At 43.5% G+C, this 23,500-nt stretch overlaps 1 long non-coding RNA gene across 1 annotated transcript in view; it reads right to left on the bottom strand.

Annotated features, from left to right (window-relative positions):
- Positions 1-258: 258 nt before the first annotated feature.
- LOC146031831 (uncharacterized) overlaps positions 259-23,500 on the bottom strand; it is a 56,873-nt gene continuing 33,631 nt past the window's right edge. The window contains exon 3 of the long non-coding RNA XR_014457289.1: positions 259-390. This is a non-coding gene — a long non-coding RNA (uncharacterized LOC146031831). The remainder of the gene's footprint in view (positions 391-23,500) is intronic.

The following is a 23,500-nucleotide window of genomic DNA, read 5'->3' as shown; positions in this document are numbered from 1 at the left end:
GGTCTAATCTGGTTTTGGTCTAATCTGACCAGATGATATTCTCCCAGTTTTTCACAGACTTGTTCAAATGTTTTGCAGCAAACTTTAAATGAGCTTCAACATGCTTTCTCTACAGCAATGAAGTCTTGTGTGGTGAGTGTGCATACAGGTCCTGGCGGTTCAGTGCATTTCTTTTTGTTTTCTTTTAGAAACAAATTCACCTTCCAATTCCTGGCCTTTCTGATGCTCTCCACAAGTGGTCCTTGGCTCTTGGTCAACTCTTCTGATAACTCTTTTCACTACTCTGTCAGAAATCTTGCGAGGAGCATCTGGTCTTGGCCGGTTTATGGTGAAAAGATGTTCTTTCCACTTCCGAATTATGGCCCCAACAGTGCTCACTTGTTTTACCCACTGAATAAGAGAGCCAAATGAATGAGTGATTAGATTCATATAAAAATAATATATCTATTATTTTAATTATATTTCCTATAATAAATCATTTCAAATAAGGCAAAATAAAAATGTTTTTATAATGGGGAAATAATATTTTATGTCCTTGTAACTGGTTCCCAAATCTTGTGTGCACATGGTTTTGTCCATTGAAGAAGGAGTTTGCTTTTGCAAACCAATCAGAATCACTCCTCTGGTTTGTAGGGTCCAGTATAACTGGAGTCATCCTGCTATAATCACTGTAGCTGGAAATTTGTCAGTCACTGTTTTAGAATGAAATCAACAGTGATGAGTTAGTTTTGCAATTAGTGCACTGCGTCGGCCATGCTTCTAAGCACTGTTAGTATTTAACAGAAGACAGTGTCTATTTTTATACATTAGTAGTTAGTGTATTAGTTAGGCATAGTAAGAAAGTGATACTTATTCCCTCCAAGTTTCACGGAACTCCACTTTTCATAAGGAGTCAATGCTGTGTATGTGTCCTGGAGAGTACCACTGGTGCTTTCCAATTGTGCAGTCCCCATCATGGATCTCCTCTCTTGATACTGGGGGGTAGATTTATTAAGCTCGGTGAAGTGATAAAGTGTCTGGTTTTTATCATCGGCCAATCAGCTCCTACCTGTCATTTTTCTAACCAAGCCTGTAACTTCACAGATAGGAGCTGATTGGCCGGTGATAAAAACCAGACACTTTATCACTTCACGAGTTTAATAAATCTGCCCCTGGGTATTTACCAGGCCAAATTGTAGAGTTTCTTCTAATTTATAATGAATTATCATTTATTTAATTTGTGATGGATCCCTCAAACAGCGCTGCGGTAAGAAGCCCATAGGCTTCTGCAAGAAATCGCCAGCTTATGCTGGCGATTCCCTACGCAGCGCTGCCACTGCGGAGAGGGGTTAAAGCATACAGAAATGCGGTAAAAACCCAGATAACGGGGTTTTTAACTTATTCTGTGTTAGAGAATCGCCCCCACGATGTGTTATAGAGCTTTCATTATACTGAAGTGATTTGTTTTAATGATGGTTTTTTTTTCAGTGTGATATAATTTTAATATATTGGCCAATATTAAGTGTAGTGTATTCTGAATAAAGATTCAAATTCCTTTTGAATCCAATAAGTGCTATTTCATACTTTTGTTCTTGGCTGTCTATAATAATTAAGGGTAGGGTATACCCTTAGAAACAGCTGCATTTTGGATTGATTGTAGATCAGCTCTCAATCAAATAGTGTGATTGCTACTGCATCTAGCAATCATTAAAAAGGAATGGGGTCTGTTATCCAAGAACATGCTATCAAGGGGATCCCAAACCCAAAAAGACAAAATAGCAAATAATTGCTACTTTTCTGTAACTATATTGTGCACACATTGTCATTCTATATATGAATGTTGGAAACTGTCAACCATTTAAATATGTCAGTTGAATACTTCACAACATTGTATGATTGACTGACAATATTAACAATTTAGTTTCCATCGTCTCTGCTGTCTGGATAAAGATTTCTTCTTTCCAATACCAGTAACCATGATCATAGCCGCAGCTGCCTGAAGTGAATTTGTTCCGGGCTGTTTTAAGTGATTCCATTACACAGCAAGAAGAACATTAAAGAATGATTGTTTGAAATGGAAGAGTTGTGTTCTTTGTCTATTGTGCCATATTGTAAAATTACTATTTTTTTTATAAAGAAAATTTATTGAGTTTTTCAGTTATAAATGATTGCAAAGATTCATCAAATAAATCAATACAAACATAAAAAAAAATCATACAGATACAATAAATCAGTGTACATCTATAAAAATCAAACAATACATTTAATATAAGCAAGTAGGGGGGAAATGGAGGTATGGAAAGGAAGACACATGAGGATGAAGTTGAAGTAAAGGAAATGGAAGAGAAAGCACAAATAAATGAACTGACCCTGAAAACAGTCTAAACACAAACAAATATACATGTAAAAAAAAACTTACGGTATAAAGTAATAGAAAGCAAGAGATAAATCAAATTCTAATAAAATTATTAGACAAAGCCGATCACGTTGAAATCAAAATATGTCTCAGTAAGTTCCAATTAGTTTTTTCATATAATTGAATAATTTGATTCTTGGTTGTCCCATCAAGAGAACTGATGAAGGGCTCAGATTTTTCAAAATATTTTTGGACACCTGTATCAAGTTCTGGGATAGTGGAAGGTCTATAAAAATACAAGATTTGGATCGGTTTTTGTTTAGATAGGGAGGGTGAGGACCTGTTAGTCCAATGTACTAGTATCTGTTTCTTAGCAATTGTCAAAATGACTATTAGCAGGTGAAACTGAAGTTTCTTTTCTGGAATTAGATCCCATTTTTTAAAATTTTGAAATGATGTGATAAGAGCACTCAGTGGACCATATAACATACTAATTTTAGTAAAATGACTATTTTATTTGCTTTTTCATTGACCTCATTTGTGCTTTGTTTCATTTTGTCTCATCTGAGTGTAGCCAACCAAACCTGGACTCAATATGCTGAGTAGTAGCATGTGGCCAAGGTAGAATACTCTCTATGTTGTTAGGAACATTTGTGTGCTGGTTGGAGTATGTAGCAGAGTTGCTCTACATATCAGTGGATGCCTTTGGACTAGGAACAGCCCAGTTCCTTAACCAATGGAGTGCTTTTATTGAAGATAAAGCACATACAGCCGTACTCACTGTTATACCCTCTGGTGGATGGTGCAGAGCTGGGTGTCTTACAAATCACCAGCCAGTGAGTGTATGTAAGTAGTGCAGATTACTTGAACAGCAGTTACTGTATATCACAGGTAAACACGAAATGTCACTGGGGTTAAGTGGAAGGCTACTGTCTTTCACTACGGCAGTCTCACACAGTCCCAAAATGGCTCTGCACATGCTCAGTAGTAGCCTCAGCGGCCATGTTGGTACAGGGAATAAAGCAACAAAGGCATCTGCACAGTAGCGCACTCCACTCTTAACATACATATAAATTTAAGTATTCTTAAGAACAATATAACAATATAAACAGTAAAAAAATATCATACTACAGGTTAGAGGATTATTTTTCTGTATGTCAGCGTGATTTCTTAAATCCATTTGTTTACAGCACAGAATAAAAGGTCAGATTTACAAACATTACCAACCTGCCAAAGCTTTAAGACAACAAACAAATACACAGCATGAAAGAACAGCAGGAATGAAAACTTTGTTTTGCTAGAATAGCCTGCAATCCTTCACATCTCCATCCAAGAGAGATTGTGTGTATGCTTCAGCCATCGTAATGAAGACCAAGGTCTACTTTAGGTCACATTGAACAGAAGGACGACTTTAGCTATAGAATGTATCGCATTGATTGGACTCTAATATTATAATGGAAAATAAATAACATCATTGAATTTAAAATTGAGTCAAGAGAAATCTCTAATCTCCGTAATGTATACAAAAAGGTAGTATTCTAAAAATATGTATGTGAAAAACATAACACAATTTAAAAAATGCATAAAAAATGACGGTGCTATTACTACTGCAATTTTGAGCCGTCGAAAGGCCGGTCGCATTTGCGTAAAAGCACTCATGATCTGCTCCCAATCATGACAATGGCTGCTACTGATTGGCTAAATATATCTGAAACCTTCTGTTTCTTTCATTATTACAGTGACATTGGAAAGGTCGACATAGACAGTCAATCGTTCATCGGCATGCACAAAAGTTGACATTGACCAAAGGTCAACACAAGCAAAAGGTCAGAATGCGAAGGTCAACATATCAAAAGGTTGTCAAGAGATTGGTAAGCAAAACAGTACACTATTGGGCTCCAGGTACTCAGGTGTTGACATTGATACAACTCATGTTTTTTTTTTTACATAAGGTCCCCTGGCCAAAGCATGCTCAACATGGCTGGGGAGCTCTGGCCGGGTCCCTGGGGGAGTTGCCCTCCAATAAAGAGGTTGACCTCTTCAGGGGAACGCCGGCCCGGGCTCAAGCCTGGGGTTGTCCCCAACCACCCCTGTGGGAGGCAGGCTGATGTTGAAAAAAGGATAAAAATAATATGGTTAAAAATAAATATTGGGTTCTGTAGTAGAACTACAGTGCCTAGCAAGCCTCCACTGCATGCTGGGACTGGGATTACCAGCATGTGGGTCATTAATGGGCCCACTGACACTTGTAATCCGACTACAAAACCAATACCACAAGAACATACATAGAGTACAAACACATATCTGTAAAAATAAAACTTTAATACATACTTACCTATAAGGTCCAACGTAGGCCTGTCCTCTTGTCCAGTACAATCCAAATCATTACCTGTGAATAAATATCATACTCACTATCCCATCCAGCAAAGATCGCGTCCTCTTTGGTCCATGTCACAAAGGGCCTGTAGCTGATTGACCAGCTGGCTGTCTACTAAAGCTGATTGGCCAGCTGGCTATCTACTGCAGCTGATTGGTCAGCTGGCCATCTACTGCAGCTGATTCGTCAGCTGGCTGTCTACTGCAGCTGATTGGCCAGCTGGCTGTCTACTGCAGCTATTTAGCTAGCCAGTCAAGCCTGCATTGCACCTGATGGTATGACCAGCCAAGACATCATTGATTGATTGATTGATTGATTAACTTGACTGATGAGGCAGGCGCGCACAAAGCTAGGAGAGCTGTCTGCCAGTCGGCTGGATGGTTTGTGATGTCGGCTTCAGTCCAGATGTGCCTGTATTGCATTGCACCCCCCAGTAAGCCTCAGGCTACGCAGGGCCTGCAATGACTTGTGCTCTATTTAAAAATCATTAGATGATGAACCTGTTACAAAGGATTTTGGACATATTTGCACAGGTGTGAACAGATGTGCACCCATACACATCCATTTGCACAGCTAGCACGTTAATTCGCAAGGTGGGATTTCACTGCAGTAGGGCAGTGGCATAACCGATCGCTGGCTGCTGTGAATTTGCAGCCGTGCAATCAGGTCTGAATCGGGCCCTTTGTCCCTCACCGTACAAGGATAGTTGTAAGTTATGTCCTGTTATCTGACAGTAGTAGTAGTGTTCATTCTAGCACCTTGCACCTTCCAAAACCTGTGTAGTTCCTTGCTTGGAATGTGGTGCTTCTAGCACAAGTCTGGAATTCATATTAGTGTTGAAATACAGACGGCTCTGTTCTAAAAGCACCACAGCAGAGTGCAACAATCCAGGCAGGGAAGAGGAACGGCACGGATTTTGGGAGATGCAGAGTGCTATAATGAACAGTAGGGGGCAAATGTAATAGCCTCCAAGTTCGGCAACCATGCAGGATGCCAGATTAACTCAGAGATATCTTTAAAGGGGCAATCACTTAACCACACCTGGTAAGGGATTGCCCTTTTAAAAAAAACCTCACAGGTAGGGCCTTATTCTGATTGCTTCGCTCGGACACGAATTTGGCCAGTGTACTGATGTTGTGCATATACGCTTGTGCAGAACCCTTTCTGCGCATGTCTGTATGCAGGGAGCGAGTGAACTCAGCGAGAAGTCCGGTCGCCGAGTGCTTGCTCCTGGCCTTCCGAGCAGGGGGTGGAGACGGGCATGGCGGCCTAATCAGGGTCATTACCATATGAACACACTCTGCGTTTCATGGGCATTCCCATGAAAACGCAGGACATACCTATGGAAATGCAGTCATGACGTGCGTGCGGGGGGGAAGGGGGGGGCAGACAGCTGACTTAACCGGATGTCAGCTGCCCACCCATATCCCTGCTTTTCTTCACTCATATGTACGAGTGGTCTAGACCGTCCTGTGGGACCATGCCTGTGGGAGGTTCCCACAGGCATGTAAATTGATGTCCACATAACACATCCGTTTGCATTCCGAGCGGCCAAATTTGGCGTGCGAATGGGCGGCGCGGGTGATCCATTCACTTGGCGGTGTTTGGTACATTAGCTTCGGTCTGTGCATATGTCCGAGCAAAGCGATCAGAATAAGGCCCTTTGTCCGGCTTCCCGCATGGCAGCCAAATTCAGAGGCTATAACATCTCAATGCACTTTAAGGCTCAGGTCAAAAAATGTTAGTAATGGCGACGACTACAACGCCCCAACTTATAACCAGGGCAATGAACCGCCCCCATCCAATTTAAGGCACAGCCCGCACTGTGACGGTCTTACCGCCCCTTCTATGGCATGGCGAGGACACTTTAAGGAAGTGGCCAACGCCCCCCCACAGAGGCAGGACTCACCAGCCGTCCTGGCAAAATACTGCACAGTGACCACCTGTACCTCAAAAATGACCGCTGGTCGAGAGTGCCTTCCCGCCAATTTTTTATTAATTAGGTGAAGGCCGAAAGGCCAGGTAGCAATTGAAAGAGCAAGGGAGGGAGGGTGGGAATCCAGGCTCAAAGAGGAAGCAGCATCATCTGACCCCCTTTACATACCCCTACCTAAGCTACCACCCCTTTTCTACCTAATTAGCTGAACTAACTATCAATAACCTGAACTTCTATGGGTAATGAACTATTCACACAACTTTATTAGGACAATCACAAAATTCACAGGCTCTTAAATGCCCTCATGCCTATTCAGCCCTAGCTTAATCTTGTCAGTAGTACTGGAAGAAATTAGAATATACATAAGGGAGTTTTTCCCTGGATCCATTATTTTTATTACACATATGTGCTTACACTAATTCCAGTGTTTCATTAGTGTCCTATATCTCCTTACATATAATAATTACTTACACAGCTTATTATCTATGGTTAAATAATGTGTGCTTTTATTTACACACTGAGCTTTATACATAGTTTCCATGGTTGGCAAGGTGGTTTCCATGGCATCTGTGTAACCTCGTCATGTACTGTTATGTAATGTGCACTAAATGGAGAGTCTAAGTGAGGCTAAAGGGAAGCAAGGCAGGTCTCGGAAATATAGAATGAAAATAAAGAATGACAAATGCTAGTCATGTCCGGGTTACTGATGGAATATGTACCTTTAATTGTAAAGTATAGTACTTTGTTTAGGATAACACCATACCTTCCAACTGTCCCGATTTTTGCCGGACCATCCCGTTTTTTGGGGGTCTGCAAAAACCGATAGTGTCGAGTGATAATCAACTGGCTGTTTTTTTCTCAATCCTTTATCAATTTTTGAAGATCGGTGCATGTTGCCCATTGACATATCTGTTTCTCACTCACATAAACTATGCAGTGGACAATTTTATAATAAGATATAGGGCGGGATGCACTAAAGCGACAATATGGCAAAAATCACGTTTTCTGGGTTTTTACCGCATACCCAAATGCACTAAAGTCCCTCTACTGGGGCTCTGGTAGTTCGTGATTCCCTATAGAAGCCTAGGGGCTTGATCACATCAAGTGACATGTGCCGAGCTAGGTCCTGTGAAGTAACCCCTGCAGGGAGACTCCCCCGTTGGGATACGCAGCCATGATAGGTTGATATCTGTGATTGATGTATATTAGTGGGAACCCCCTGGAGAATGCTTATCTCTCAGAAGGTCGTGTTTGGTCTAAATTTGACCAAGGAGACAATGCGTTTAAGGTGTCAGTTTCACTGCAGGTTGTGTAGGGACTATTACTCCGCCAGTTCTAGGTTTGGAATGTCACTAGGCATTTGCCTAGGTTGCCTATGCCTAGTGTCAGCTCTGACTCCCCTGGCCCCTTGATCTAGTATTACGTATGAAAGAAGAGACATTGGGGGAAATTTACTAAAGGAAATTTGTAAAAAATAGATGTATTTGTATCCATAAATACACTTATTTTTGACATTTACTATATCGAACATACGGCAATTTGTATTCGTATTGATAGCACATCAATATGAACACGAATTGCAGTATTTTTGGGATAGTAAATGTCAAAAATCAGTGTATTTCTGGATACAAATACACCTATTTTTTTTTTACAAATTTCCTTTAGTAAATTTCCCCCATTATTTCCATATGTTAAAAGAATTGGAAGCAGAGACTGCAGTATTTATTTAGCAGAGAACTATTTGTTCACATAGAGGCTTTTCTGGAACAATTAGAAGAAGATTCAGTGTTTACTTTACTGAAAAAGGGCATATGAAAGTCAAGAGGAAAGTGAATAACAAATCTCCAGCATCATTTACTTCTCCGCTGCCATCAATACGTAACTGTCCGTCATCATCATTGCCTGTTCACCGTTACAGCACATATGGATTGAAGATGTTTGTATTCGTGAGTTCTTCATTTAAGAGGGTCATGGTTAATTTTAAGTATATAGGTTGTGTCATGCCTGAAAGTTATACAGAGATCTACAGAGAAAAAGGTGTATTTTATGGCTTGCTAAGTAGCTAAAATAAATCTTTCCAGCTTTATCCGTGTAATGTGACCCTTGCATTTGCTGCAGGAAAAGAAATGGTTGTTTACAGTATACTGTATGTTGTTTTCTGGTTTTATAATGGTACAGTACTATGGGGGAGATGTACAAACATTTGCGGTATTTAACGCCACCATTCGCCGGGTACCACATTGTTAATAATCGCATATGTACGAACATATGCGATTATTAATGCAAAATACAGCTCTTGCAATAAGAGCTGTCCATTGTAATGCGGCTCTGGCATTGGACTTCCGGGTCTGAGACCTGGGAGCACCACTGTGCATGCGCAGAAGGACAGCTCTGGGCTGTGGGATGCTGATAGGGATCCATGATGGATCCCTCAAAAGCCAATAGGGGTTGAAACGCGCGCCATCATCCACTGACCGCCGGCGCCGGCGGGTCAGTGCCGAACAGACTGCACAGCAATTAGCCGCACAACTAGGAGAGCCACAGCCACAAGGATATCTCTCGGCAATCTGCCATCTCTCCCGGCACACTTGAGCCGCTGCAGCAAGGTAAAATAATCGCCCTCTTATCTGTGACTTGCATACGCTGTCCCGGGTATGGGTACAAACCGGACCAGGACAAGACTCCCGGACCGGGGGGTGTCCTGTCCGGGGGTGTCCTGCCTGGGGGGGCTGCCTGTGACACCTGTCACCAGGGAGTGGAGGAGGGGGGGGAATAAAGGCTCCCTGTATGGTCCGCGCATGTAGCAAAAACCGGACGGTCCAGACCACATGGGGAGGCAGCAATCTCCCCTTCCCCATGTCCCTGATGATAGCTATCACAGGGAACCCACCGGACGGGACACCCCCCAGACGGGACAGCCCCACCGGACAATAGAAGCTCCGGACTGCAGATTTTGATGTCCGGTCCGGCGGTCCGGGGTTTAGTCCGGGTCCGGTTTTTACATAGTCCCCACTGTCCCTGCTCTGGTTGTGCACAACAGGGAAACAGGCAGCACTTAACACAGAAAGCAGAGACGATTCCTTTTACTTGTATTTCTGCTGAACAGTGCTTCGAAGGTACCTATCTCATTGTGGAGTCCTCTGCGGGAGCAAGACCACAACAGCAGAAGGTTATACTCAAACTCACTTGAAAGCCATCTCTCTCTCTCCTCACCTCAAAGGCCATCTGTGCAATTAGCTCACTACTTTAGCACTCTCCTACTGAACAAAATAGGGCAGTAAAACACCATGCAAACAGGGGCTAACTGCAACCTAGTTCCCAGGAAGAGAAGTGTTTACCTTTTTCTATATTTACATGACCCCGCAGCCCAGCCAGGATCCTCTCATCCTGAGTCCAAGGCACATTTGCATGACTCAGAGAAAGCAGAAATTCTGACTGGATGCTAAAGGGCCAGACTATTGCATTAGACAGGTACTCCGCCGCACCAATAGGACACAAAAACTGGGCCAAGAGCCAGAAACAGATTTGTAACCTATTTGACATCCAAATATAAGTACAGAGGTTGATACAAACTGACAACATCAATGTGTGCAGGAGTATTGCAATCAGGTTCTTATATTATTTCTCAAACCAATCTGAACTTCTTTATTGTTGCATTATAACACTGAGCAGAAACTGTAAACACAGTAGAAATTAAATATCTACTTGCACCAACGTATATCTCTGTTTACAAATGCTGGATATTCATTGGTCACCCAATGTTTTTTGAATGTCACCATATATTAGCCATTTTGAACCTTAGGAACTTTTGTACACGAACACGGGGTACTCACTGACTACCTAGTACAACTTTACTGTCTCTACCATGTTGAGCTTTCTTTGGAACCTGTGATACATAAACACGATTTTCAAGAGTGCCCCACAAAAAGTCTTGGACTCAGGGAGCACTACCAACTCAAAAACTATTCTCCCATTTTTGGGCTTCAGAATACTAAGTTAGTTGGTACCAGCCTACCCAGGCCGAATCCTACCATAGGTGGGGAGACCTCTCTTGATTTCGCCCACCAGTGGTGGACAAAACCAAGTGCGGAGCCCAAAACCATACCCCCATATCCTGGAGTAATAAGGCGTCTGGACACTGGGTCTGGCTGCCGTGATCATTAGCATTCAGCAGCGGAGGAGCACACTTTGGGCTTCTCTGTGCGGATGTGAAAAGTGGCTGGAGCTATAGATGCACCTCCAGGAAAGGGACGGAGTTCTGGTCAAGCAGGGCCCAACAAGCAGGAGACATGGTGAGCACTGTGACGTGTCACAGGTTGTGTGGTGAATGCCCACACACACCACATGTCAGGAGTGTGAGGTGGGAATCAGGAGGAGGGAGGCACCAATGATTGTAAGGCAAGTTTTCAGCTGTTCAAGGACACATTAAAAGGTTGGTTTGTACTGCAGAGAGCAAATGATGGGAAGCATGGGGGGGGGGGGGCAGGACAGAAGGGCCATTGATCAGATGGGACAGTCCAGCCAAGCAGACAACAGCCTCTGATTTCCCTAGGGGCACCAGAGGCTGCAAACCAATTGTGCACAGTCTCCCTCCCATTCACTGACTCCACGCATAGCCCCCACCCTCCTCAAGATGGCTGCGCATGGTGTGGAGGATCCAGCAACATCCATGGTCACTCGAATGTTGGCCCTCTTCCCTGTGAAGGTGCAGCTGGTCTTTGCTCGTTTGTGTTCCTTCCTGATGCAGTATCGAACCTTACTGGACCTGCCCTAGCTGACAAGGATGTACCCGGACATGAAAGGGGCATTGAAGAACAGCGGAGCAGGTGAGAGGAGCTAGGGGCCAAGGGCGTAACTACCATAGGTGCAAGGGGTGCAGCTGCTATGGGGCCCAGAGCTGAAGGGGGGCCATCTTTGCTGTCTAAGTATATGTTTTTGTTTTTTTTTCCAAAACAATTTATTGAATTTTTTCAGAACATAAATTTCACATTGATTTCGCAATAAGTTGTCTCTTGGTATACAGAAATCAGAATACACAAACCAGTGTTCACAGGCATTAGAAAACTTTCACATCGGGCCTATGTCAGATTTTTGTCTAATCTCAATCTTCCCTGCCTTTAATAAACTAAGAGTACCCAGCGCCGCATCCAGTGCGGACAGCCAAGATATCCTGTCCTAATTTTCCCGTACCCAGGGGACAAGTCTTAGAAACATTACAAAACTGAACATTATACACATGAGCATATAAACAAACAATCATTCATCTCATCACATGCATACGAAGAGGGTATCACATAAACACACAGAGGGGAGAGGGAGGGGGAAGGGAGGAGGGGGGGGTTACCCCAGATCTGTCACCATATATTGTGTACATATGACTATAAATGCATTTCTCCTTCGCATATTCGTCTCAGAGGACGTTGGCACACAAGTATTACACCATTTCCTAAACCATAACTAGAAATATATCAATCCTATACAGTTATACTATCAGATATTCTCCTATACAGATACCATGTAGTGTTATCAAACAGCTTCAGAATATGGTCTTTCGTACTTTCATCCAGTTGATCTATGTACAGGCCCCATTTTTTATAAAAACGAAGAACACCTTTCTCCACGTCTGGTAGTGTCGCTCTCCTTTCCATATATATCATTTTAAGAATAACACTTTTGAGTTCCGTGATCGATGGGGCGGATTTTTTTATCCAGTGGTTCAATATCAATCTACTAGCAGTACATAGGATAACCGATAGGATTGGAGTGATCATTTTCTTTGAGATTCCCAGATCCCATTCCTTGAAGTTTAACATTAGACAGGCTATTGGAGACCTTGACACTTTAATCTTAAAAACTAAATTCACAAAATTTACCACCTTATTCCAAAAATTCGCCACTCTGCCACATTCCCATAGGTTATGAAACAGGGTTGCTTTTGTTCTGTTGCATTTTACGCATCTATCAGTTGCGTCTGGTACTATGTGCGCCCTTTGTATCGGTGCCAAGTAAGCTCTAGAGATTATCTTAAAGAACACCTCTTGCAGTGAGGCTGAGAATAAATACTTAAACGTTGATAGGGGGTGGACCATGATGTCATCAACCTCTCTTATGCTGGGGATGTCTTTTTGCCAGTTGATGAGGGATTTCTGCCATAACTTATCTCTTGTCAAGTTAGTTAAGTGAGTATAGTATAGTTTAAGTCTATATGTGGAGGTGCGGGTGATTGTAAGAAGGATGAGAATCGGGTCATTTACCATTTGTCCTTCTTTTGCCCTGGGTTGGGTCTGTATAAAGTGTCTCACTTGTAAGTACATATAGAAGTGGGTATGTAATAGCTGGTATTTTTCTTTCAGAGCCGAGAAAGAGAGCATCCCGCCACCAGGATCATACACATCCCTTATCGCCGAGATACCCCTCTCCCGCCAGTTCAGATATGTGGCATTATCCAGCCCCGGGACAAACAATGGGTTGCCCCAGAACATTGTGAATGTCGACACCTGAGGACACCTGGATAATTTTTTATTCGTGGTCACCCACGTTTTGTATGTGTCTTTAAATAAAACATTTTCCATAATATCTCTTGGAATCTTATTTTTGGGGGAATGTAGGAGAGCCCCTGGCGAGTAAGGATGCATAAGTGCGGTCTCTAAATCGTAATTGGTAAACATGGAGCGCCCCCATAGCCAGTCGGTTATGTATCTAAAGCCCACAGCCTTACTAAACAACTCCCCATTAGGAATATTTAGGCCCCCTTCCTCTCTGGGTAATTGTAATTTGGCACAAGAAATCCTGGCCTTTTTTCCTGCCCACAAGAAGGCGGAGAGAGTGGATTGGAGGGATCTGCTATCTGACTTTAACAGGGACAATGGTAACATCTGGAGAATGTATGGCAATTTTAGGGAAAGCTATGCTTTTAATAACTGCAGCCCTGCCCATTAGTGACAGGGGAAGATTCATCCATCCTTTAAGCTGCTTTGAGATTTTCGCCAGGGTGGGTTTGAAGTTTAAATCATAAATTTGATCAATACGTTTTGGGATATGAATTCCAAGGTATTTGAATGAGGACGCAGCCAGCGGGAACTGGCTTATGTCTGGGTGGTTCCTGAACAGCTCCGGGTCGCCAGACAGCACCAACAGTTCAGATTTGGTATAATTGACTTTGTACCCTGCAAATGAGCTAAAATCATTTATTAGTTGGACTATAGCTGGAATGGATATTAAGGGATTTGAAGCAAACAGCAGCATATCATCTGCGAACATCGCAAGTTTGGTCTCCATAGAGCCCACCCTGATCCCCTCGTATTGGGTCGATGCTCTCAGGGCTATGGCCAGAGGTTCCAGTGCCAAGTCAAACAACAGTGGAGACAGCGGGCATCCCTGTCTTGTGCCTCTTTGAATATAAAAAGGTGGGGACAGGTACCCATTGCCCAACACTTGGGTAGAGGGGGAGTGATAAAGGTTTTGTATACATTTGATGAACTGTTCTGGCAACCCAAATCTATCCAAAGATCCAAACAAATGGTCCCAACTCACCATATCGAAAGCTTTTTCAGCATCTAGCGTGAGGATTACATTAGAACCATTTGTGGGATGACTTTTTATCCATTCCATTACTGCAAGCACTTTTCGAATATTCACCACCGACTGACGTCCCCACACAAACCCACGTCTGGTCCGGGTGTATTACAGAGGGCAAGACTTTTTTTAGTCTTTCTGCTAGGATCTTAGTTAGCATCTTATAGTCAGAGTTAAGTAGGGAAATTGGTCTATAGGATCCCGGTTGTTCTAGGTCCCTTCCTGGTTTTGGAAGGACTCTAAGGGTAGCCGAATTGAAATATAATGGTACTTGTGATCCTGACAAGATGGAGTTAAATACTTTGACTAAGGGGGAACTAATTTTTGGGGCTAAGATCTTGTAAAATTCATTAGTGAGCCCGTCAGGGCCTGGGGATTTTCCTGATTTAAGGGATTTTATGGACTCCATTATTTCCTCTATTGTTATTGGTAGGGATAAGGCTTCTGCCTGGTCTTTTGAGATTTTGGGGGTGTTCAATTTGGCCCAGAAGGACTCTTGTTTTTCCCTATTCACCTCCGGAGCGCGGTATAATTGCGAGTAGAAGTCGCTAAAGACTTGAGTTATTCCTGCCGCTTGTCTTATTAGTTTCTCATCAGGAGACCTAATTGACTGAATTACGGGAGTTGGTTTCTGACCTTTCAATAAATTTGACAAAAGTCTACCCGGTTTATTTCCAAATCTGTGAATGGCTGCATCTCTGCGAAAGGAGTACTTAGCCTCCATGGTGGATAGGATGTTGTCAAAAATCTGCTTGGCATTCATGTATTCTACCTTATTTGTTTGGGATGGTACCTGTTTATAGGTCTGGAAAGCATTAGTCAGTGCTAGTTGGGCTTCTAAGTATTTCGAACTCAAGTTTTTTTCTCTTAGCTTACAGTAGGAGACAATGTGGCCCCTTACTACTGGTTTGAACGCCTGCCAAAATAGCATGGGGTTTTCCAGTTCCATTTTTGCATTGTTAGACACGTATTCAGACCACACTGTCTCCAACATGTTCCTGAAAGGAGGTAAGTTCGAGAGGTGGGAGGGAAACCTCCATTGCCTAATTGGGCCCTTATCTACCCTTGTGGCCAAAGTGACCCAGCATAGGGCGTGGTCCGAAATACATATAGGTTCTATGTTTGCGTCAATGACCCTTGAGAACAGACCCGTCGTGGTCAGCACGTAGTCTATCCTAGATAGGGTACCGTGCGCCGCTGATAGGCACGAGTATTCACGTTCTGTCGGGTAACAAGCCCTCCAAGCATCAACCAGGTGTAATTGCTGCAGTAGTTGGGTGAAGACCGGGTTGACCACTGGACTCCTATCACCCGGTGTTACATTCCTGTCTAACAATTTTGAGGCAGCGATATTTAGATCCCCTCCCAGAATCAAATCTGCAGTGGAGAACTCCTGGATCTTATTTGATAAGATATCAAAAAATTCTCTAGATTTTGAGTTAGGCCCATATGCATTACACAGTGCTAGATTCTGCCCCTGAATCATTACCTCCAACAGCACATAACGCCCCTGCGGGTCTGCTTCCACCCTCTTGACCTCAACTTCTAATCCCTTTCTGGCTAATACCACAACACCTCTAGCTTTAGAATTGAAATGGGCAGACGCTAAAACCTTCCATTGTGTCCCGTTTAACTTCAAAATCTCAGGGGGGAGGAGGTGGGTTTCCTGTAAAAACATTAAATCCATTTTCAACCGATTCAGGTATATCAAATTTTTTTTCCTTTTAGCTGGCGTATTGATCCCACCCACATTTAGAGTGCCAACTTTTAAACTAGACATTTTTCAAACATTTGAGAAGTAGAAATTAGGAATTCAGATCTGGAATGGGGGGCGTGGGAGGAAACACAAGGATATACATGGACAGACATGGGGACATACATACCGGACAAAGAAATGTCATAACCAAATCGTATGACGTTTTGAGTTAGAAACATAATAGAACTTCCGGGCCTACTGTAGGAGGCCACCATACCAACCATAGAATTTTCAGGTATTCTCAGGGTCGCGCCTAGCCGACACCTTTGCACCTGTACCTAAATGTACATATATAAATCTTGAAACATTTAGAACACGAGAGTTAGTCATCACAGACATTAAACAATGACGTCTTGAAACAATCATAGCAACTAATGGATCCAAACTGGATTGGACTCGGAGGGGGAGGGTGGCTGAGATCCATATCGAGAGCTGTGCCATGAAGCCCACACCTCCTGACCCCCACCCCTATGGGCATCTCTTTCCGCTTTTGCTGCTGTAACCTCTTTTGTGGAGAGGCGACGCTGGAACATGTCTATGCAGGAATAAGGGGTTTAACATACGAAGTGCTCCCCGTCTCCCCCATCGACCATTGCGGATACTGTCTCTCTAGTTACAAAAGCCGAGCCCATTTTGATCAATTAAGCGTCAGTTCTGCATGAGTTCCTGGTATTAACTTGGGGGCTATAAGCCAACAATGTCAATACTCAAGTAAGGGTACTCCCTGCGGGTCAGGGCTTGCGTTTTTCTCCGCCAAGTAACCTGCTGCGTCTGCAGCCGTCATAAAGTCCCTGAAGGAGTCTCCCTCATGGATCCTTAGCCTGGCCGGGTAGAGTAGAGCGAACTTTATATTTGCTGCGAATAGTTTTGCGCAAACCGGAGTGAACTCCCTACGGGCCCTTGTAACCTCCGCAGAGTAGTCCTGAAAAATAATGAACTTCGACCCTTTCCAATTAAGATCTTTTTGCCTCCTGGAGGCCTACCAAATCGCCTCCTTGTGCAAGAAATTCAGGCAGCGAAAAATCACTACCCTAGGTCTGCTGTCAGGAACCTTTCTGGGGGGGCCCAGGCGATGGGCTCTCTCTATTACCATGCCCGTGCACTCAGATTTAATTTGGAGCATATCTGGTAGCGAGTCTGTTAGGAAGCTGAAAAGTTCAGGCCCCTTAAGAGATTCATCCAATCCCACTATTCGCAGATTGTTTCTTCTGGACCTGTTTTCCAACATGTCCAGTTTATTCTGAAGCTGGTAAACATTCTGTTGCAGATCACTGTTAGTCACCTTCATGTCTGAAACGTCCTTAAACATTTCACCCACCCTACTGTCTGTTTCCCTCTGCCCTCTGGTTATATCCTTCAGCTGCTGTTTGATGTCATGTATGGCTGCTGTAAACTTCTCAGCCTGAGCCTCCATCAGAGGAGCCATAGTAGCCTGAATGGCTTTGACCACAGTGGCATATAATTCTGGGGAATCGTTGTCCTCTGCAGCGCTTTGCTGCTGGGGCAGCAGGGGTGTTAGTGAGGATTTTACCTGTGAGCCCTGCGTAGCCTCGAGTGCGGCGGCCATCTTGGATTCGGCTGCTTTCTTTTCAGCCTTTTGTTTGGCGGTTTTAGACGCCATCAGAGAGGGTCGAGAAGCGTGTCCACCTCCTGGAGTGCCTGGCAGGGCGTCTGGGTGGGTGATCTGTCCTGTCTCCCGTTTCTGGCTCTGTGTTATTAGGTGCGGCAACGGAGCTCCCCTGGAGTGCGTCTGCTCACATCGGGGGGCGGAGCCGGAAGTCAAGTATATGTTTTTACATACATTTATCACAATCAGTTGCTAAATAGGGGGCCCTTACAAACTTTTGCTATGGGGCCCACAATTATCTAGTTACGCCTCTGCTAGGGGCACCAGCCAAATTCTTGCCTAGGGCAGCATATTGGCTAGGGCCGACTCTGGCTTGATTGTGGTTGGCGGTGCAATCGCTGCTGGTTACATGGAAGCAGAAGCAATAGCCCTAATATGTTAATGCACCTGGAGGCAGCTGATATAGGTTAACGCCTCCTGATTGCATCAGTGATGAGTGCTGTGTCCTAGGATGTAGCATCGGATCCACTGCCGCGCATGTATCTGCTGCATAACATAACCCTTGAGGTTGTGCAAACTGGCAACTGCAAATCCTACCAAGAGGTCAGGACCTGGAGGAGAGACTCCTATCTATAATGCATTGCACCGAGGTCATGATAGGAACAAAGGGGGATTGCCATAACTGGATTATTCTCACTGCAACACATTTCAGATAGGAGCTTATCCTTCTTCAAGTACCAGGTGATGGGAGGGGCATAGCCAATGCAGGTAGGTGTGGCTAGCACCCATTCTTAAGAAGTTAAAAAAAAAATTATCTTCTGCCATGAGGGTGCCAGGTGAGAACCAATGGATGGTAGTGGTGACTGAGGGGGAGGCGGCAGGTTCAATCACTCACCCCCCTGCAAATCATGCAGGGAGAGAAACACTGCTTCTGCCTCTCCCCCCCAGCCCAGCACACAGCAGTGTGTGTGTTGGGCAGGGAAGAGAGGCTGCTGCAGCAGCAGTCACTCCTGTCTTTTCCCCACACCCAATTGCCACACACCATCAACCACAAGGAAGGGAGGGGCAGAGTATGCACCCTCCCCCCATTTCTCCCTCTTACCGCCACTGGCTTAGTCACTCCCTGTTTTAGTCACTGAGCTACAGCAGACAGCAAGTGACTAGGGCATTAGGCAGGTGTTGTTTTGGAAGACAAAAGACCATGGAGACTTCCGAGTCCTGGGGTGTGAGATGTACCGGTACTTGGTGAGTGATACCGTGGAGAGATGAAGTACCGACCAACTAGCTATTGTCATTTTTCAAACACAGCCTATAAACAGCAGCTGATTGGTTGGTACCTTATCTCTCTCCACTGTATCACTCTCCATGCGACGATGCATATGTCATCTAACACACACGTAACTGCCAAATCCAATGTGAGGGCGATGCTACAGGTGCAGAGAATTGAATTAGTCACAGGCTTCAAGTCTGCAAGTACTGTGTAATGAAGAATCCAAAATGTGTTTGTATCCATCCAAGCCAAGGCAATAGCAAATGATGGGCATTTAACTGCTGAAACCCTTTGATGTTTTTCATCTTCAGACTGTAATTGTGCTTGTGTAAATAAGGCATCTCTAACGATTGATGACAGACAAGAACAATGTGTTCGCTCAAATAAATGTCACAGTTGGAGTGGTACAAATGATCAGAATAGAGTTTATGCTAACCGCTCCAGAACATGGTGTGCCTTATGCAGGTTTTCATTTTACCGAAATAAATACTCCAATATTTGTGGTTAGAACTCTTCCAATATATTTTCGCCTATGTGTCTAACAAGCTGCTCTTCCTGAGTCAAATACAATCTGAAGTTGATATGATTTAAAATCTTTCAATGTACTTTATTCTAATGGGTATGGGTCATAGGCAGTGGCGGTTTTTACCTATGGGCTGCAGGGCTTCACTTCCTATTGGAAGCCCGACCTGCCAGTCTCCAAGGCAGTCCCACTGGGAGGAGTTCCCTCCCTCCGTGATGCCTTTCTATGGGCTGCCGAGCAAAATCCACGATTGTGCACGCGCAGTACCTACATCGGTCCCAGTGCCTGTCATTTGTATTATACAGGCGCCAGGACCATGATTTCCTTCTATGGGCTGTTGCCGAGGCAGCCAATAGAAGCTGGCCACATGCGTAGTACATATGTTTGTACAATGCATGCGCTGGTCCCGGATCCTGTGATTTTAGCATAGGCGGTGGGAACTCTGTGGGAACCGGGGAGGAGAGGTGGTAACAGCGAGAGGGCGGGGTACCCTCATTGCGGTACCCCCTTGGCGGCTGCGGCCAGAAGCAGCCACTCTCCCACCAAAAGGTACGAGCCGGCACTGGTCATAGGGTAGACACTATGAAGGGCGACATACATTAAGGTCGACATATATTAAGTAGACCGCTAAAGTTCGACACATGATATAGGTTAACATGGCTAAGGTTGACAGGGTCGGAAGGTCGACACAATCATTACTTCGACAGTGGGAAGGTTGACAGCAGTGGCGGTTTTTACCTATTGGCTGCAGCCAGATGCAGTCTGCAGAAAAGCTTGTGGATATTAAAACTACTTGTATTTAAAGGAAGTCTAGCATAAGGACCATCTTAATAGCATTATGGGCCCCTGGGCAAAGCAGTTAATTGGGGCCCTACCCACACACACACACACATACACACATACATGCTCCATATGAATAAATAAAAAAAATCTGGCACTCTCCAATAATGATTAACGACCACACACACGGGTATATATTCACTCCTTTCATCAGGACATCAAACACAGCGCCATCCATGGGGACGGGGTGATGTCATCCTCCTGCGACATCCATCTGACATACAGCGCGATCCCCTGAGCCAGCGTCATAGGGGGTGCAGCTATACAAATAAACAATAACAACATTTGTGACATGCACATCAATATACTAAGAAAATACTTAATCTCAAAAACTATAACTGCATATCCCAACTACCAGTTTTAGTAGGTGATCTAATCAGTCATAAACACAATAGACCAGGGCTGGGCAACACCGGCCCTCCAGATGTTGATGAACTACACATCCCAGCATGCCTTGCATCAGTTTCAGCATGGCCACATAGCAAAACTAATGCAAAGCATCCTGGGATGTGTAGTTCACTAACATCTGGAGGGCCGGTGTTGCCCAGCCCTGCAATAGACCATAGCCTGAGTACAAAGTCATACAGAGACTAAAGGCCTAGTGTGTATGGCCCAGAGATTGCCTACTAGCATTGTACATCAGCTACAGTATGGGGTGATTCTAGTACGTGGATGCCATTTAAATAAATACATAGGCGGGCAGTTTGCATTTAAATAAATATACATTGGTGGCAGTAGGCATATAAACATTGGTGGGCAGTGTTGGCGGTAACATACATTGCTGGTCTGTGCCAGCAATGTATAAATTAGCGCCAATACTGCCCACCAATGTATATTTCGTTATTGTGCAGGCCAGCAATGCATCCATTACCGCCAACACTGCCCACCAATGTTCATATATTTATATGCCCACTGCCACCAATGTATATATGGAACCCTTGGAATTCAAACCCAGCCCATTTATAATTAAAGATTTTCAGCAAAGTCTTTCACCTCCTGAAAATCTCTTGCTCTTTGGGGAAATAGCTCAGTGTATACGCACTACCTTGGTGACAGATATATCTATCACAGATTTTGGCAAAGTCTTTTGAAATGAAAATCTTCTAGTGTGTATGGGCCTTAAGACTCATTGGTACATATTAAATTTTGCAAGTGCACAAAGACATACTAATTTATCCAGATCGAAAAGTGCATTTCTTCTATTAATTGCCAAAAGGCAGTACCTAAGAGTCAAGAAAGAAAAAAAAAATTCTATATCTATATATATATATGTATCTATCTATATATATCTATATATATATATATATATATATATATATATATATATATATATATATATATATATATATATATATATATATATATATATGGAGAGAGATTTGATAAACTGCGCCCGTAATGTCAGTTCATAGTATACCAGTATAAACCGTCCACTGTTATATGAAGCAGGGGATAATAGCACCAAAGTTCACATGCAACTTGCAGCTACTTCTTTCTCTGTATGGAGGTCCCTGGAATCCACAGGGCAAAAGGATCTAGAAGGAGGCAGAAAGAAGGCGCTTCATGGTGCAGTATTTTGATTGTGAAAATTTATTGAGAATAAAAATTCCAAGGTACAATTAAGCATAGACTCGTACCATGTGTAAAAACACTGTGGACTGGGTACCACAAGGCTTAGGTAATTAAAACCAAAGGCAAACTGCTCACACTGTACCGGGACCTTGGTATCACTTGAAACGCTGCAGAGCTGGCTTGCACGGAAGCGTGTGAAGGAGAACCACGTCCAGGAGACCAGTGATCAGAGTAGTAGGAGCGTCGTAGGCCACGCCCTGACGCGTTTCGTCACTGGGGACTTCGTCAGAGGGCGTGGCTACTACGTGCGCTCATCTAGAATATAAGGAACTATCCCTGTCACTCAAGACCAGGTAAGTACGCCGTATTGGACAGCTAGACTGAGGGGGCGGGTAGGCGTGTCCTGCATAAGTAAATGGCATAGACAGGAAGCATGATAGCATTAGACACCGCTAGTAAGCGGGCGGGTACCAGCGTGACGCGTCAATCGAGTGACGCGGGCCGCTGGGTGTGTCTTCCATCGTCACCATGACGCGGACGGGGAATGTTCACATAGTATTGGACATCATTTGTCCAAAGGCAGATAGATGTAAGGCGCGTCATCTGAATGACGCGAGTGAAGAGAATACAGCGCGGTATTGGACACCGCGAGTAGGGGGGATGGTATAATGATTTCACGTCACTAGAGTGACGAGCAGGCATATCAGCCATTAGCCGCTAAGAGTGCCTATAACTATACCTAAACCAGAGCGGCGCTTGGCCACGCTACCATGGCAACAAGTATAAACAAAGTTGCGTATAATATATCTTGTGCAATACGCCAATAGGACATCTCTAATCAATTTCAGAGCTTGATCCAAGCAAAAAGGAATGTGACATCAGGGACACAAACGCCTTCTTTGGCTGTCACAAACTATGTATATATACTAAATAGGGAGTATTATAGGCCAACATAAAATGATCACCATTGATAAACAACTGTGTACTGTGCTGGATGGGAGCTACATACACTAAATATAAAAAAACAAAAATATTTTTTTTTTTTTCAAAAATAAGAAACAAATCTATAAAAAATTGTTATATACCACTGGTACAGATACTTTGTGCGAGCAGCTTACTTCTTGGATTAAGACATAAAAAACAATCAATTTACATAAAATCACATCACAAGAAAACGTTACAGAAAGCATACCATATCGGCTAGCTAACATATGTTAATCTAGCTGGAAATATCTCATATCAATTATTCCCAAAAGACAGAAAAATGGAGTTTCTGAATCAGAAACAACCACATATGAAACATTATTCATGTGAAACATATCATAAAAAACACATCATAAAGGACATCATAAAAAATAGCCCAATTGGATTACAGGCTACATAATTCATTAATATAGCACACAAAATTCAGCCACAATAATTATACACATGATAAATATACACCTGGTCATATTTCAAATCAACCTGAAGCATAAATGATATAGGACTGATAACCAATAGAAGATAGCGAACTTATAATTCACTTGATGTTAACCGATAAAGTATACCAGACCTAGTTTATAAACGGGGTTATCTCATACCCTTCGTTGAGTCCCCTCGGAACCAGTGTATCCAATCTCAGGATCCAGGTGGTCTCACGTTTAAGAAGGAACTTATCGTGATCACCACCTCTCTTACTAGGTTGTACCAGCTCAATTCCTCTGCAAGTCAGGGTTTTAGGGTCACAATTATGGACCTCCTTGAAATGTC

This window comes from Crinia signifera, chromosome 1 (genome assembly GCF_055691185.1).
Source record: "Crinia signifera chromosome 1, ASM5569118v1, whole genome shotgun sequence".
Classification (NCBI taxonomy): Eukaryota; Metazoa; Chordata; class Amphibia; order Anura; family Myobatrachidae; genus Crinia; species Crinia signifera.
Note: the sequence above shows the minus strand (reverse complement) of the source record. Positions and strands in the feature narration are given on the sequence as shown.